Source organism: Mauremys mutica, unplaced genomic scaffold (genome assembly GCF_020497125.1).
Source record: "Mauremys mutica isolate MM-2020 ecotype Southern unplaced genomic scaffold, ASM2049712v1 Super-Scaffold_100301, whole genome shotgun sequence".
Lineage (NCBI taxonomy): Eukaryota > Metazoa > Chordata > Testudines > Geoemydidae > Mauremys > Mauremys mutica.
The window spans coordinates 19,555-36,729 of record NW_025423308.1 but is presented as its reverse complement, the minus strand read 5'-3'; the positions used below and the strand labels follow the sequence as shown (position 1 = coordinate 36,729).

The 17,175-nt window shown below is 50.6% G+C and overlaps 2 non-coding genes across 2 annotated transcripts; one reads left to right on the top strand and one right to left on the bottom strand.

Annotated features, from left to right (window-relative positions):
• Positions 1 to 1,365: 1,365 nt before the first annotated feature.
• TRNAR-UCU lies at positions 1,366 to 1,438 on the bottom strand. Its single transcript has one exon. It is a non-coding gene; the product is annotated as a tRNA-Arg (tRNA).
• A 14,365-nt stretch (positions 1,439 to 15,803) lies between these two features.
• Positions 15,804 to 15,876, top strand: TRNAI-UAU. Its single transcript has one exon. It is a non-coding gene; the product is annotated as a tRNA-Ile (tRNA).
• The last annotated feature ends 1,299 nt before the right edge of the window (positions 15,877 to 17,175 follow it).

The window sequence follows — 17,175 nt, the reverse complement described above, 5'->3', positions numbered from 1 at the left end:
ATCAATGGAGGGGTGTGTAAAATGGTGTAAATCCAGAGAAGATGTTTGAATGTGCCCCTCCCTGATGGCCGTGGAGGAGCACACCCAATGGCCCGTGGCAAGGGGTGGACAATTGGGTGTCTGTGTCTGAGGTGTTTTGCTGGAAATGTACATATTACTGGGGGCACAATTACACCAGCCCCTAACCAAATTCCACACTACACACTGCTCTCTGGGCTTTGGCGCACAGACAGATCTGTGACTCTTACTGCTGTGAATAATCGAACCAGCGCATACAGCCTGTTTCCACACCATGTGGTTAAGTTGGTTTGGACAATAACCCATTTCTCTGAGGACATTCAATGGACTTATGATATGGACAAAAGCACGAAAACCTGCAGTGGCAGCGTATTGCAACTGCCAGCAACTGAACATGTTAAGAGCTTGACCCCGTCAAAGGAGGAGAGGAGGTGTTTCGGTGGTGGCCAGGATGTTGGACCATGCAGCAGTGCTCAGGTCTCTCGGTGTAGCTGTGGATTGTTACAGCGGCTGGTGTATTGCTAAGTATACTTGTGTTACATTGCCTATGGAAATAACCGAGAAGTAATGGAGTAAGCCCCTCCCCCCTGTACTAGACAACCTGGACCCAACCTTCCTGGGCCCACTATAGTGGGAAGTCTGGAACGCTAATTGGAACAGGTGTGGCACGCCCGTATGAGAGACGGTGCAGGGCACTGTACTACGCACGGGGCAGTGGGACAAATGCAATATCAACACCTTCCACCTTGATGCCTGGCCCTATCAGGAAATGTGTCACCATATGTCCTATGTTTTGCTAAGGGGGTGAATGGGAACAGGGACACAGGCAAGGCTCTGTGGCGTCAGGGCTGGGATGGGGACACTGAGGAAGGAAACTGGAATCATTGCTTGCTGGAAGTTCAATCTAATAAACATCTCATTGTTTGCACCTTCGGACTTTGGTTATTGCTGCTCTGTGTGTACGCAAGAAGGACCCGGTAATGGGAGGGTGAAGGGATAAACCCTCTAACACTAACTAACATCTAACACATTTCAACCTCTTCTTTTCACACCATTGCTCATTCTCAGGGGCTGCTTTGTCTCCAGACAGATCCATTCTCTTTCAGAACAGCCTTGCTCTTTCCCTCTGTTTCACTCACTGAGGTGTGGGAGTAAACACTCCCCTTCCCTCTAGTCTCAGACAAACACTAGTATTAACTGTTTGCTACTGATGGGTTTAGAAAGCATTTGTCAAGCTGCCATTTCTGGGGGATTTTTCCCAAGATCCAGTATTTTCTGTTCAAACATCTCCCAGCTTCCTTGGTGAAAATAAGGCCATGGTTTCCTTGCAATATAGAGGCAGTTTTTCACCCCAGATGGGACTTGAACCCACAATCTCTGACTTAGAAAGCCATTGCCTTGTCCATTAGGCCACTGGGGCCCTGTGAAAAAATGGAAATTCAATCTCCTAAATGCATATTTCTCATATTAACTTGGAAGCCAAATACCCTCTTTCTGCACCTTACAGAAATGTCTGCATCCCCTGGCAGCGAGGCTACTGGGAAGGTCACTTACAGAGCTGAGCACCACCTTTCTGCCAGCCATCTTTAGAGAAGAAGGCTCTTTCCCCTGACAGCCACACAGCGCTGCCTAGCATCCCGAGAGCCTCCCTCGTGTTCTCCCGCAGCAGCCGCCTGCCGGTGTGGATGGGAAAAGGGGACCAGGAAGCAGTGCAGCCTCATTCCGGGACAGGAGGCCGTCACCACGCCCAGGCCTGCCTCTTGCCTTCAGCCCAGGAAACCAGAGGTGCCGGGGAGCTCCCTGGCAGGCCGCCGCCTCAGCCACGAAATAAGGAAAAGGCGATGAATGAAGAAGTCAGGAAACAACAAGGAAATGAAGAGGTTTGTCGAACGGGTTTCTGCCCGATTTACCATCTTCTCAGCTACCGCTCAAAGTTAAAGACCTAAAGTCGACCTATTGGCATAAGTACAGATGGTTGGATGGGAATTAAAAGGAGCTGCTGTCACAAATGTTAGGTGCCTGCAAGCAGCATGCAGACCGTTTAAAAACACTGCAATTAGAGGCTCAGCGGAAACGTTTGCCCTAAATCAGAAACGACAATAGGACGACCAGCAGAACGCCACTCTAGGTACATGACAGAGTAATGGAGGCCGTTAGAGGCAAAAAGTCATTCCTCAAAATTTGGAAATCAGATCCTAGTGAGGATAATAGGAAGGTGCACAAACTCTGGCCTGTTAAGTGTCAAAGTGTAACAAGTCAGGCCAAGAAAGAATCTGAGAAGCAACGTGCTAAAGACACAAAAGCTAAGCATAAATCCGGTCAATGCGAGTCCTGGTCTGTCCCCGCAGAAAGGTGAACCCCCTCTGTGGCTGGAGTGAGCTCCTCTAAGCTGACCTCACTACAGACCTGCGCCAGGTAGTGCTCATTGTAAAAATGTTTCCTCTGATGGTTGGGAAAACGGGATCAGCGGTCCTCAGGCCGGCTGACACAATTAAAATCCCCCCCAACACCAAACATCATGCAGTCCAGAGGAAGGGAGCCTTTGATCTTCCCTCTCATGCCTTAACTGGGGACCATACACACTAATATAGCAGTAACCAGTGCCATGGAGCACAAAGCCCACCAGTAATGCCCTCCCTGGTCGGAGCTCCAGCACCTTCTGTACTCGCACCACGAATGTGAAGAACAAGACTCCAGCCCCATCATTCTTCCTTGGCCAGGAGACCCTTCCTCCAATCACCCTCTGCCCATTGAGCTACCCTAGAGTCGTTAATGTGCATTTCCTGAACACTCACCATGTCCAAGTCCAGCTGCTCCAAGGCACTGAACATCAAGCGCCTCCTCTTGGGCCCCCAAATCCCTGCCACCTTCCACAGGGTCACTTTCACAGATGGCCCTTCCCTGGTACTGCCCTTGCTCAGCCGCAGAGAGGAGTTTTCGCCCCCAATCCCTGCCTGTCACTGCCCGGCAGCCCTCTGGCACCATTCCTGAGGGTCACCCTGCCTCGCTCTCTCCCTGCCATGTTGGGAAAGACAGCTCCCATCTCTCCTTGTTAAAGGTCAGGTGGGCCATCTAGGGGCAGAAGCCCATTCTATGTTTTCCTACTGCAGAGCCCAAGATCAGAGACTCGCTTTCAGTGCCACCCAGAGGGGAGGCAAGCTGGGGAATTTGCCCCAGGACCCACAGGGGCCCCATGAGAATACAGTATTGCAACTTTTTTTTAATGAAGGGGCCCCCAAAATTGGTTTTTTTCCAGACCCCCTGGATCCTCTAGGGCAGCTCTGCGCACCTTTGGTGTAGACACCAAAGTGCTCCCAGAGAACAAGCCACCACTGCACAAAGAGGGATGAAAGAACCTGCCAAAGCCTGGAATTGAACCAGGGACCTTTAGTCTAACGCTCTCCCAACTGAGCTACTTTAGCAGCTGTATATGAGCATTTTGGCCTGTTGATTCTCTGCCTGGGATGTTTTTGAAGCAGTTGCACACAAAAAGGACATCATTGTGAGCGGCCCATGAAGACAAGACTCGCTTTTGCCAGCCTTGCTCAGCTTGACTTGCTGCCTCACCCCGTTCCTGCCCTAGTGCCCGGGTTGACCTGGTGGTGGAAGGGGACTGGGGGCCAGTGGTGCGGGGAGGAAGTTGAGCTGGACCCTGAGCTAGATTAGACCCTGGCGGTAAGAGTCTGGCCACCACTTGCCGCCCCACCCTGTTGTCCTGGCTTCCCCCACTGGACGTCGTTTCGGGAGGGAAGTGGGGCTTCTGCCTCCCCTCCCCGATTTTCACACCGCAGAGGAGTGCGAACAGGAAAACGAACGGCTGCTCCACACCCCCACCGGAGGAACCCGACATAGCCTCAGGATTAAGACCTAAGGACTCAGGCTGAGAACTGATATAACTCCACTCATCTGGGATTTAACAACTTGTTTTCCATGGAACAGGGCCAGATCCAGCGTTTTTCCTGCCCCAAGCAGCAAAAAAAAAAAAAAAGAATCCACAATCGATGGCAGCTCTACTTTTTTCGGCAGCAAGTCTTTCCCTCCGAGAGGGACTGAGTGGGCCAAATTGCTGCTGAAGAGCCGGACGTGCCTCCCATCTCCGTTGGCTGCCCCAGGCACCTCCTTGCTGTGCTGGCAGCACCACATGATGTAGCAGGAGATAGCTAATCCAGGTGGGGACATAACCCCACACACCGCATTCAAAGGGCCTCTCCCTTGTGTGGATTCTATGATGTTCAGAAAGGGATGAGTGAGTGTGGAAAATGCTTCACTAACACCTCAGCGCTTTCTAAACCTCAGAGAATCCACACGGTGAGTGGCCCTACGAATACCTTGAGTGTGGGAAAAGCTTCTCTTGGCACTCAGCCCATGTGAGCCATCAGAGAATCTGCCAGGGAGACAAACACCTCTAGGGCTCTCCACACTTTTTTTCTTTAATATTTTTTCCTGATTCCCACACAGTAACTTTTGAAGCTGTTTGAACTGTTTGCAGCACCGTTATCCCTCAGTCTGACCAGATGAGTGGCCCATTTTTGCCTTTTGCAGTTTGCCCTGGTTTGAGGTGGGCCCATTTGTCCCTCTTCTGGCCTTTGTTCTGTTTCCCAGGCAAATTGGTCACCTGGCCTCCACCTCTCTCTTTGTTCTCTGAAGGACAGAAATCCACACCGTGTAGAGGGCAAGCAGAGGAGTTTATTACACACAGCGCTGGCGGAGTGTCACCTGGCGTATAGGCTCAGAGGCACTGTCAAGCAATTGATTACAATAGAATATATAGGTTTTCCATGGGTCGGGGAAAGTGACGGGATAGGCAGTTTCACACCCCGGGATAGGTTTTGCAGCAAGACAAGATAGCACAGTAGCCAATGGTTAACAGGTTATATAATGTCTGTGCCCATGGTGTCAAGTTAGCAAGTTAACATTTAATGAATACTTTGATAAAATGTTAGTAGTATAAAATATCTATGTTGAATTCTGATTTGGGGTCCATAGGAATGGAGCAACTCCTTTGATTGTCCACCAGGTACATTCCTAGGGGTTAAAGCAAAGAAACAGTGAAAGTATATGGCAATAAAGATTGTTTTCTGTGTGTCTTAAGGCAGGCTTTGGTTCCTGGGAAGGGAGGTGGAAGGATGCCATATCTTATACTGACATGTGCCAACTTCTCATAAACTCAAGGTTGTATCTGTGGGAAGAACGTCTCCCTACAGAACAGACTAACACAATAGGAACAGGGATTCTTTGTTCAATCTGCAACTCTGAATAAGACACAATTATTTAGTTCTTAGCTCCAACACCTGGCAATTTGCTGACCAGGCCTATCTTAGCAAGCAAGGCTTTCTGGTTACCCCAGCTTTCTCTTAGCTGATCACAATTTCCTAGGCCTCTGGTCCCTTGACCATACTCTGGACTTTGGCTCTGGAAAAGAGCTGGCACAATCCATACACCAGGTTGTTATATAAAATGCACATGGATTTTAACCCTTCACATCAGGGGTGACTCCAGACCCCAGCATGCCAAGTACATGCTTGGGGCCGCATGTCGTGGGGGGCGCTCTGCCGGTCGCCGGGAGGGCAGCAGGCGGCTTCGGTGGACCTCCCGCAGGCGTGCCTGTGGAGGGTCTGTTGGTCCCGTGCGGCTTCGGTGGAGCCGTGGGAGCAGCGGATCCTCCTCAGGCATGCCTGCAGGAGGTCCACTGGAGCCGCGGGACCGGCGACCGGCAGAGCGCCTCCCGCTGCGTGCCACCATGCTTGGGGTGGTGAAATGTCTAGAGCCGCCCCTGCTTCACATACAGTAATGGCAAAGTTCTTGGTTCAGGCTTGTAGCAGTGATGGAATAAACTGCAGGTTGAAATGAAGTCTCTGGAGAACATCCACAGCTGGGATGGGTCATTCAGTCCTTTGTAGAGAGCTTCAGTTTGTAGCAAAGTCCCTCCAGACGTATGAAGCAGGATTGAAGACAAGATGGAGATGAGGCATCAGCCTTTTATAGTCTCTTGCCATGTAGTCTTTGTCCCAAGGACACTCTATCAAGCATGTGGCATAGAAAAACCTCAAAGTTCTGTCCATAGGCAGGTCCTTGAATACCTTGCTGAGTGACAAGGGATATTTGCCTTCTCTCAATGGGTCGATTGTATAGCTGATGGTCCTTAATGAGCCATCAAACAGGCTAGACAGAGCTGACACCAACTTGTCTGGGGTGTTTCCCGGAAGCAGAGCACAAGTTTGAAATATGGGCAGCATAGAGCCAATATTCATAACGTCAACTACAAGAATGATACACATATAGAGATAGCATCATTATAATCAGCCAATCATAACTTCTCCATAGACCCCTTACACAACAACCTTTCTACCATATTGGCTGCAAATATAGAACAGTGGTCCCAACGGTGATCTATACAGTTACAGATTATGTCAATAACGTCACAGGAGGTGACACGGCATCAGTGAGACTGATACTGGAATAGCCTCCAGTTTTGGTGTCCTCATTTGAAAAAGATGTTGTGAAATTGGAGCTGGGGCAGCAAAGAGCCACCAAATGTTCTGAGGGCTGGAGAAAAATGCCTTCTAGTGAGCTATTGAAAGAGCTCAACCTGTTTAGCTTATAAAAAGAAGATTGAAAGGTGACTTCATTGAAGTGTTGAAGGGCCTTAATGGAGAGAAAAGATTGGGTATTAAAGGGCTCTGTAATCTAGCAGAGAAAGGCCTAACAAGACTCAGTGGCTGGAAGGTGAAAAGAGACAAATTCATGTTACAACTAAGGCACAAATATTCAACAGCGAGGATGTTTCACCACAGGAACAAGCTACCAAGGAAAGTGCTGGATTCACTATCTCTTGATATCATTAAATGAAGACTAGATGCCTTTCTGGAATGTGTTTGCCCCAAAAGTAGCTCTTGTGTCATACAGGAGGCCTGTGATATGCAGGGGGTAAGATTAGATGCTCTAATGGTCTCTTCTGGCCATAAAGGCGACTAATTTCTGAAAAACGGAGTGTGGCATTGGGAGCAGCGTCTGATGTTTTCCTGTCTAGCCGGCTTGCTGCCTAGAACGAATGCTCCTTGAGTGGGGTGATCCACAGGGAGTAGCTCAAACCTCCAAAGTGCCTGGCCAGGGGCAGGACATTAGCACAGCAAGGGAGGGGTGTGGCCGTGACATCACAAAGGCCTTTTACAGGACCTCAGACTATTGGTCAAAGGTGGTGGGGAGGTGGTGACCTCACAGAGAGATGCTGACATCAGCCAGGCAGGACAGGGGCGAGGGGCCAGGGAAACCTCAGAGACCCCTATGGCTTTGCTTCAGCAAGTCTCCTTCTCCAGGTCTCTCTTTGAGGACTGAGAGAGTATTCGGGTTCAGGTACGTGAGCGCCAGGAGGAACCTCTTTTGAGTTTTCTCCTTCCCTTTTAGTGATTTTACTAGAAAACAGACGTCCCTGTTTAGAAGGTAAGAGCCTCCTCGAGGGAAGGGGTGTCATGGGGGCGTCACAGTGCCTCCCCCAATGTAAGGAAGTTCCCACCACCCTGCTCTGTGTTTGCAGGGCGGGAGAGAGCAGCATCCACGGCAGTGATTTGCTCCTGGCTGCCAGAGCAGAGCAGCAGGCTCAGCTGTCAGAACTTCCCAGAGCGATGAAAGGGGAGCGGCCCATGGCTCTGTAGCAGGAATGCAGGGCAGGCGAGTTCACGGCGGGCATTGTGGCATACTGGAGGAGGCCAGTTATGGTGATATAATGAACAGCAGTTCCTTCTCTGTCACTTTAAGTTTGCTGCAAAAAGCTCTAGACATCTCATCGAAGTCGTTTTATTTTGTCAGCAAAACAGGGCAGTTTTGTTGCCAGACATGGTATTGCAGTGTGTGCACCAGCCATAAGCTGCCGACCGAGAGAGCGTTGTGTGTTTTTCACACACCTGAGCAATATAATTCTGCTGAAACAACTTTGTAGTGCAGACCTGTCCAAAGATTCACTCACACACAACTTGTAAGGGAAACGTCACCTGCTCCTCTGCTTTGCAGAATCCAAACAGAAGCAAAGCTTGTCAGGACCTGGTGGTGATGGCAGGGAGTCAGGTGGGGACAGAAAGAGTCTTTTAGCCCCCTTTCCACCGTAGCCCCCATGGCTTAACTGGCTGAAGCGTCTGTTTTGTAAACAGGAGATCCTGGGTTCAATTCCCAGTGGTGCCTTATTGACTGGTTGTTGGGGCACCTGCTATTGGCTACTGTCAGAAGACAAGATTCAGAGCTAGATGGGCCTTTGGTCTAGCCTAGTGTGGTTTTTCTTATGCTTTAAATTACACTCACAGGCACTGATAATAGAGTTACTGGACGTTTGGGAGTTAGGAGCGGGTAGGTCAGTGGTCCAGTCCCCACACAGATGACCCCCTCCCTCTGGGACAGGGGCAGGTCTGAGCTCTCACCCAAATGCTCATTGTGGCTGCCAGAATCTGTGGGCAGCTCGTTTAGTTTACAGCAAAGGTTGAGTCCTGCTTTGTGCACCGTGTGTGAGAATGAAAATCCTAAACCGCCCTTTGAAATAACGAATGCAGCAGGACATGTTATTGTCCCTGCCCCAAAGCAGACAGACCAATGGAGAAATGCCGTCAAGTCCAAGGTGATACTCCACTGCCATTTTACCGTTTTTGCTTGCTAAACTCCTTCTTATCTGCCCGGCCCAGGCTGTCCTCTGCCTCAGCTGCTGCTCCCGGCCAGCTCTAGAGTCAAACACGCAGGGCCCCCAGGGGAACAGAGGCTGGGACAGGGCAGCAGCCTGGGCTGGGCTGGGAAGATGCTGGGAGTTCTCGTTCCCTGAGAACTGGCCCGGCTCCCTTCTCAACAGCAAACAAACCAATTCCACGTCCTCTCCCCAGAAAAACCAGTCTGGAGCCAAGGGCAGCAGGGGACGATTCCCAGCAGTTCCCACCGAGGCAGGAGAGAAGCCAGAGCTTATGGAACTGATGTGGGGAAACCAGCCTTTAATAACAGGCAGTTCCAGTTTAAGCTCAGTGTTTTTAACAATTTCTACAACATTAAATAACCCTTTAATCCTAGTGTCACCATCCATAACATTGCTTCAGCCTTATAGGTTCCCAAGTGCACAACTAAACATCTCTTCAAATCCAAGGGAGTGGAGATCAGTCAGTGTTGAGAGTCATCCCACATAAAAGAATCATGTTGTGGTACATAGTGGCCCCATTATGTGACCATCGCTTTTCCCTCCTCCTCCAGAGTCAGAATGTGATCAGCTCACACTGAGGGCTTGGCTACACTTACAAGTTGCAGCGCTGGGAGTTACAGCGCTGGTCATGCAGCTGTGGAAGGGCCAGCGCTGGAGTGTGGCCACACTGACAGCTACCAGCGCTGCAGTGTGGCCACACTTGCAGCACTTTCCAGCGCTGTATTGAGAGGTGCATTGTGGGCAGCTATCCCACAGAGCACCTCGTCCCGTTTTGGCGCCGTTTTGGCGCTGAGTATTGTGGGAAGGGGAAGGAAGTGTGCGGGTCATTCCGCTTCCTGTTTGCCAGCGCCCCGTGGTGCATCGCTTCACATCCCAGCATTCACTCTTTCCAGCAGCGTTTGGCGCCATTGTGAGTGTCTTTCTGTTACTCTCTGTGTGAATCGCGATTTCTGTGGCAAATGGAGCCCGATCTGCTGAGGACTCTGCTGATGAGTGTCACCAGCACAACACGTTTGGCAGTCCAGCTATTCCTTCAGCTCCAAAGTGACAGTGAGGATTCCGACGATGATATCAATATGGATTTGCCTGCCGCGTGTGACACTAAAGTGCTTGCGGCATTTACGGAAATGCTCAGCACCGTTGAACGCCGCTTTTGGGCTCGGGAAACAAGCACTGAGTGGTGGGATCACATCGTCATGGAAGTCTGGGATGACGAGCAGTGGCTGCAGAACTTTCGTATGAGAAAAGCCACTTTCATGGGACTGTGTGCTGAGCTCGCCCCCACTCTGCGGCGCAAGGACACAAGATTGAGAGCTGCCCTGACGGTGGAAAAGCGAGTGGCTATTGCAATCTGGAAGCTGGCAACTCCAGACAGCTACCGGTCGGTCGGGAACCAGTTTGGTGTGGGAAAGTCGACCGTGGGAATCGTTTTGATGCAAGTTTGCAAGGCAATTAATCGCATCCTGCTAAGAAAGACCGTGACTCTGGGGAGCGTGCAGGACATTGTGGATGGCTTTGCACACATGGGTTTCCCTAACTGTGGAGGGGCAATAGATGGGACGCATATTCCTATTCTGGCCCCCCCCCACCTGGCATCAGAGTACGTTAATCGGAAGGGGTATTTCTCTATGGTTCTCCAGGCGCTTGTGGATCACCGCGGGCGTTTCATTGACATTTACACAGGCTGGCCTGGAAAGGTGCATGATGCACGCATCTTTCGGAACAGTGGCCTGTTCAGGAAGATGCAGGCAGGGACTTTTTTCCCAGACAGGAAGATCACAGTAGGGGATGTCGAAATGCCCACTGTGATCCTTGGAGACCCCGCGTACCCGTTACTGCCTTGGCTCATGAAACCCTATACAGGGAAGCTTGACAGGAGCAAGGACCGGTTCAACTACAGGCTGAGCCGGTGCAGAATGACTGTGGAGTGTGCTTTTGGGCGTTTAAAAGCCCGCTGGCGTTGCTTGTATGGGAAGCTAGACTTGGGGGAAAGCAGCATCCCCGCGGTTATATGCGCTTGCTGTACCCTCCATAATATTTGTGAAGGGAAGGGTGAAACATTCAGTGAGGCATGGACCACCGAGGTTCAAGTCCTGGAGGCTGAATATGCACAGCCAGAGAGCAGGGCTAATAGAGAGGCCCAGCACAGGGCTACAAGGATTAGGGATGCCTTGAGGGAAGAATTTGAGGCTGAAAGCCAACAATAATGTTTGCTGCCTTGCATGGGAGTGAATTGCACTGCTTACACTGTTATTCTATTATCCATAATAATAATATGATTTGTAGTGCCTCTTTCTTTACTGGGCTAAGGTATCTTTCACTATCTGCTATAATAAAGACTGTTTTCAAAGCCAAGAATTGTTTTATTGAAAAGAAAAAAACTTCCTTGACAGACAGACAGACACACAACATTTCATGAACACAAGAGGGCAGGGGTGTGGGTTGGTGAACTGTACAGTCACAAGTTTGCATATGCCCTGTCTGGATTGCTGTTTAATGAATCCTGCACTTCAGGGTTCATATACTGCATGGTGATGGGGGTTGAATGCAGAGGGTAAGGGTGGTGGTAGGTATCAGGGCTGGTTGGGGAACATACAGGTGTTGGAGGCAGCTGGTGGTGGTAAGAACCTGGATGCTGGGGAAAGGTGGTTTGAGCTGACATTGGGGCACAAGGCACAAAGGACGGGGCGGGTGGGGGAGTAGCACGGTAGTGCTCTGCTTGCATGGCAACGAGTGACTCTATAGACTCCGCTTGGCGCTCCAGGATGCTTAGCAGCCGCTCCGTGGTTTTCCTCTTGGCCACTGCATTTCTCTTGCGTGTCCTGCTTTCTTTCTCTCTCGCCAATCCTTCAAGTCCTTACTCTCTCGAGCAGACTGATTAAGAACAGTTTTCAGCATGTCTTCTTTGCTCTTTCGGGGATTTTTTCTCAAATTTTGAAGCCTCTGTGATGTTGAACATCTGGGCAGTCCAGTAGTCAAGGTCACTGTAGAAACAGAAATGACAACATTTAACACGGGCAGCATTGTATCCACTATCTCCAGACATGAATTGTTACACTGAGGGAGTGAGTTCTTATTTAAGCATTCTTTTACCCACACGCATAACACTACAGAAGCCACGACATGGTGAGTGAGCAGTGCTTATATGGGGAGAAGTGGGGCTTGGGTGATAGAGGGGAGCTGGTTGCTTCGGGTAATCTGGAGTGCTAGAGGGTTTGAGTGAAATGAAGATGCAGATGCAGGGGTGATCTTATCTCCCTATCTCTTCACTAAAGAGTCTCCCAACATTTTTCACAGGACTTAATCCTGGAAGATGTTTCCCTACTGCGAGTCACTAGGGAACAGCGGGGGGCTCTTTTAGAGCAATGTGGATTCCGCCCGGGACCCTATGCGGCTTGCCTGTGTTCAGAAATGGTCCCCCCACCACTGGCAGAAGAGTGGCGCGGACGCGTCACCGTCACTGGGACAAGGGACACAGTGGCTCTGCCTATAAACCTGCGCAGGCATATTGCCCACGCTCTGGATGAAGCTTTTGCTGAGATAACTGAGGCAGATTACCGCGACGTGATAGACCACATCAACGGGCTATTCCACATCTAGAGGCTGGCATGCATGCATCCATAACCCCCCCTCCTCTCCAGAAACATTTCACCCAGAAAATAAAAGCCGCTTACCGGTAACACGCTCCTCTGCTTGTCCTTCTGCAACTGCTGGCTGCTGCGATTGGGTGCTTTCCTCCTGGCTTGAGAAGAGCTCCTGGCTGCATGCCTCCAGGGAATCTGCGGTTTCTTCCCCCATGCCAGGAGCTTCACTCGCGGTTTCCTCCCCCCCCCCACGCCTCCGCCTCCGCCGCCTCCTCCGCCTCCTCCTCCTGTCCCCCAGCCTGCTCAGAAGTGTCCATCGTTATCCTGGGATTGGCAGTGGGGTCACCCCCAAGTATCTCATCCATCTCCCTGTAAAAACGGCAGGTCGTGGGAGCAGCTCCGGATCGTCGATTCCCCTCTCGGGCTTTGTAATAGGCACTCCGCAGCTCTTTAATTTTCACCCTGCATTGTACTGCGTCCCGATCATGGCCCCGATCCAGCATGGCCCTTGATATCTGCTCAAAGATATCGTAATTCCTACGGCCGGAGCGCAGCTGTGCCTGAACAGATGCCTCACCCCAAACACTGATGAGGTCCTGCAATTCACCAGTGCTCCATGCTGGGGCTCGTTTGCCGCGTGGAGGCATGGTCACCTGTAACTGATTAAAACTGATTGCACTCCACACCTGGCTGCAGCAAACAGGAAGGAGATTTTTAAATTTCCCGGGGCATTTACAGGGCGGGTCACCTGAGGCAAGAGCAGTAGAGTGCAAACTGATGTGCAGAGTGGCTGAACAGGAATTCTGGGATACCTCCTTATTCCCTGGAGGACAGGTAAAGCGCTGGTGAGTGTCCACACCTGCTGGGCAGCGCTGGATCACCAGCGCTGCACTCCTTATACCCCTGCCGGGATGGGTTTTCAGCCAGCGCTGCAACCAGGGAGTTGCAGCGCTGGTTGTGCTCTGCAAGTGTGGACGGGGTGTTGTTGCAGCGCTGGAAAGCCTCCACCAGCGCTGCAACTTGTAAGTGTAGCCAAGCCCTGAGAGGGAGCAACACCCCTCCCTTGGTCTCTATGCCAGACTCCTCTCAGCTCAGTGTCCTTCCCACAAGAGTCGGCTGCTGAGAGGGTTGCAATGGGGTAAATGAAGGCAGAGGAGGATTGTTCCTGAGGGGTTTTCTTTGTGTTGCTCTGTGATCCTGCTGGAGGAAGCATGATTTGAGTTTGTTTCAGTGTCTTGGGTTGGGCTGAGGTGGTGACCCTGAGTACAGGGATTCCTGCACTTTCTGCCATTAGCACCTCAGGGAATGGACAATGGAGCAGCTTCAGAAATTGGATGGAAAGTAGCCTAAGAAAGTGTAACATAAATGAGAAGAAAAACAGTATTATCAGCTCCTTGGTGGTCTAGTGGTTAGGATTTCGCACTTTCACTGCCACGGCCTGGGGTTCAATTCCCAGTCTGGGACAAGTGACTTTAAACCAAAACTGCTTCAGTTATTCTTCACTTACAACATAAACAAACCCCTGGTTTTTTCCTGATTTCCCCCATCTTCCCAGGGTCTCCATGGCAGGGCCGGCTCCAGGTGCCAGCATAGCAAGCAGGTACCTGGGGCGGCCCATGGAAAGGGGAGGCTTCAGCAGCAAGAACCTGGCTGGGAGTGGGGTGAAGGTTCCCTCTGGGCAAAGGGGAGCTGAAATCCCTCAGTGTCCTGGAATTTAAGCAATGGAAGCTTCAAACCCTGCAGGGGTGGGGGCTGAGGTGCATCAGCAGAAGGTTGGGCTGGACAGGGGCGGCAGGTTTGTATAATTTTTGGTGGTGCCCAGAATGGGACCAAGTCCTGCCCCACCCCACAGCTGTGTAAGGCTTTCGGGGGGGGGGGAGTTTGGGTGTGGGAGGGAGAGGGATTGGGCTCTGGGAGAGAGTTTGGGTGCAGGGTCTGAGCTCAGTCAGGGGGTTGTGCTGCAGGAGGGTGTGCAGGGGGCAGGCTCTGGGAGAGAGTTTGGGTGCAGGTGTGGGGTCTGGGTTGGGGGTGCAGGAGAGGGTGAAGGGTGCAGCATTTACCTCGGGCATCTCCTGAAAGCAACCCGCACCCCCCCTCTGGCAGCAGCCCCTAAGTGGGAGGGCAGGGGGCATCTCTGAGCACGGCTGCCCGCAGACTCCACCCCTGCAGCTCCCATTGCCACTGTTGTCAGAGTTGGCACTTGGGGTGGGGGCAGCATGTGGAGACTCCAGCCCCCCACCCCAGGGGCCGCAGGGACGTGCCAGCCGCTCCCGGGAGTGGCGTGCCACACGGAGTGAGGGCGGGCAGGAAAGTGCCTTAGTCCCCTTGTGCTGGTGGTGGTGGTGGCAGGGGTCCTTGGGCCCTTTTAACTTGGCCGGGGCAGCAGGTGGGACCAGGGGGGACTCTCCCAAGGGTCTAACGTTGCTTTGCACAATGATAAATCTTGGAACAGGACAGAAATGAAATGGCGGCAGAACCTAAGGAATTAAAAGCCTCTGGATTCATGTGTGAGCACTGACTCCGAACGGAAACTGTAATTTGACTCACTTTGTGTCTGCGGCTGGTTTAAAATATCAAGGCAAAGCCATTCCAGTGATTGTGACCCTGGGTTTGAGGAGGCTTTGGTCTTATTAAAATGTAACTAGCATGTTACACTTGTGTTTTTAAAGGTGGCTTCCCCAAGCAATCCCAAGTTGTTCTTCCCACAGCTGGCTGATGGGGGGCAGCAGGGGATCTCCCCAATCTGGGGGAATCTCTCTGGGTCACACTGTTAGTTCTCCATCCATTCTGCCCATAATCACACACACCCCTCCCCTCCCCATTATCAGTGTTTTAGAGCGACCCCTCCCTCCCTTTATGGGATACAGACTCTGTGACAGAGACTGACTGGGGCTCCTCTCTGCACGGCCCCAGTGGGGAAGGAAAGAGACTGGAGGGGGGGGGGGGGAGAAGACAGGCAGAAGGAGTCAAATGGGGCTAAACCAGAAAGGAGGAGATTTTCTTCCTGTTAAAATGTCCTGGAGTCTCATGGCTGAAAAGCCACATCTTGAGTTAGGTTTGATGCATCAGCCTTTCAATTACTAGGCAAAGGTGTGAACCCCAGAGACTGATAACTGCCTGCTTCCCAGCTTTGTCTAAGAAGCCCTTGCACTGGTGCAACTGGTTAGTGCAAAGGGGGCTTGTGCTGGGGTTATGAATTCAAGCCTTATCTGGAGCACTGGTTTCTATTCCTTGTGTAGTTTCCCCAACTTGCTTTGCTTAATTTCCATGGAAAGTGCCCTACTAGGAAAAGAAGAGTAAGTTCTAAAATGTGGAAGTAGGTGCATAGGTTGGAAACATCCCCCCTGTGCTGCCATTAGTTCCAGTAGTTTGTTCACTGGCAGCATAAATTGGTTTCTTTGCTGCTGTGAAAGCTGCCAGGAAAAGTCTCTGCTCACCAGAGCTCCCTGCTTTTTCCAGCACATCTCTGGCTCCTTCCCTGCCCCACTCACTGCTGTAGGAGGGTCCTATATACACTAAGCCTAAAACTTTCCCGAGCCTTCTTAGCGCAGTTGGCAGCGTGTCAGTCTTATAATCTGAAGGTCCTGAGTTCAAGCCTCAGAGAAGGCAATAGCTTTTGCTCCCTGCTTCAGATTTTCCACAGGAAATCAGAGAAAAGAAACTAGAGGAGAGTGGTTTCTAGACACCCTCCCACCCATCTAACACACAGACTTTTCTATGGCATTAACTTTTCCTTCTCTATGGAGCTTGTATTCTTCATAGAGCAAAATAAAACAAAAACGTGCAAGTCTAAGTCTAATACAGTATGAAACTCAATACAGATCAAATCTCACCCTCAGAGATTTTCCAATAAGCTTCTTTTGCAGACTAGACTTATTTCTAGTCTGGGCCCAATCTTTTCACCTGGCATAGTCCTTGTTCCAGCTCAGGTGGTAGCTAGGGGATTTCTCATGACTGCAGCCACCTTTGTTCTGTTCCACCCTGTTATATAACTTTGGTACAAGGCAGGAATCTTTTCTCTCTCCTGGGGAAGAGCCCCAGGTTTAAGATGGATTCCTGGACCAGGTGACATGGTCACGTCCTGTGAGACCCCCAAGCCTTCATTCTTCCTGGCCTGACTCACAAATGGTGCAGGACAGAGCCATCTCCAGTCAATCGTCCTAGTTAATGGGAGCCATCAAGAGTCCAAACCACTATTAATGGCCCACACTTTGCATCATTACAACAGGACATCAGAGTTATAGTTCATATTTCTAGTTTCAGATACAGGAGTGATCGGTTCATATAAATAGGATGAACACACTCAGTAGATTATAAGCTTTGTAATGATACCTTACAAGAGACCTTTTGCATGAAGCATAGTCCAGTCACTTTATATTCACACTCATTAGCATATTTTCATAAAATCCTATGGAGTGCAACGTCACAGCAGAGAAAGGGTTTTACTGCAGCACCTGGGAGCAGTTTAGTTTCATGTTCAGGCTGTGGGATGAGTTCCTCGAGGTTTCTCGTAAGCACACAGGGACCTTCGCGGATGATCTCGATACAGGAATGGCCCAGACATGATAAAGTGATGGGGATTGCATTTTCCTTTTTGATTTTTTATTTCCAATGACATTTCTGTTTGTGATTTCGTTTTGCTTTGTATAACTGTGTTTTCTCCTGGATTTGATATTTAACTAAAAAAAGAATAAGACCTCAGGGCGCTGGATGGAGGAGCAGGCTGGGGCTAGGACTGCTGAGAGAGTGAGAGTAGCAGGTTTTCTGTATTGTTTCCTGCCTTCATTTTCATGACTAGTTTCTCTTCTGCACTAAATTTGTTTCTTTCACATGTGAGCCTGGCTAACTCAGTGGGCAGAGCATCAGACTTTTAATCTCAGGATTCAAGTCCCTGGTCAGGTGAAAAAA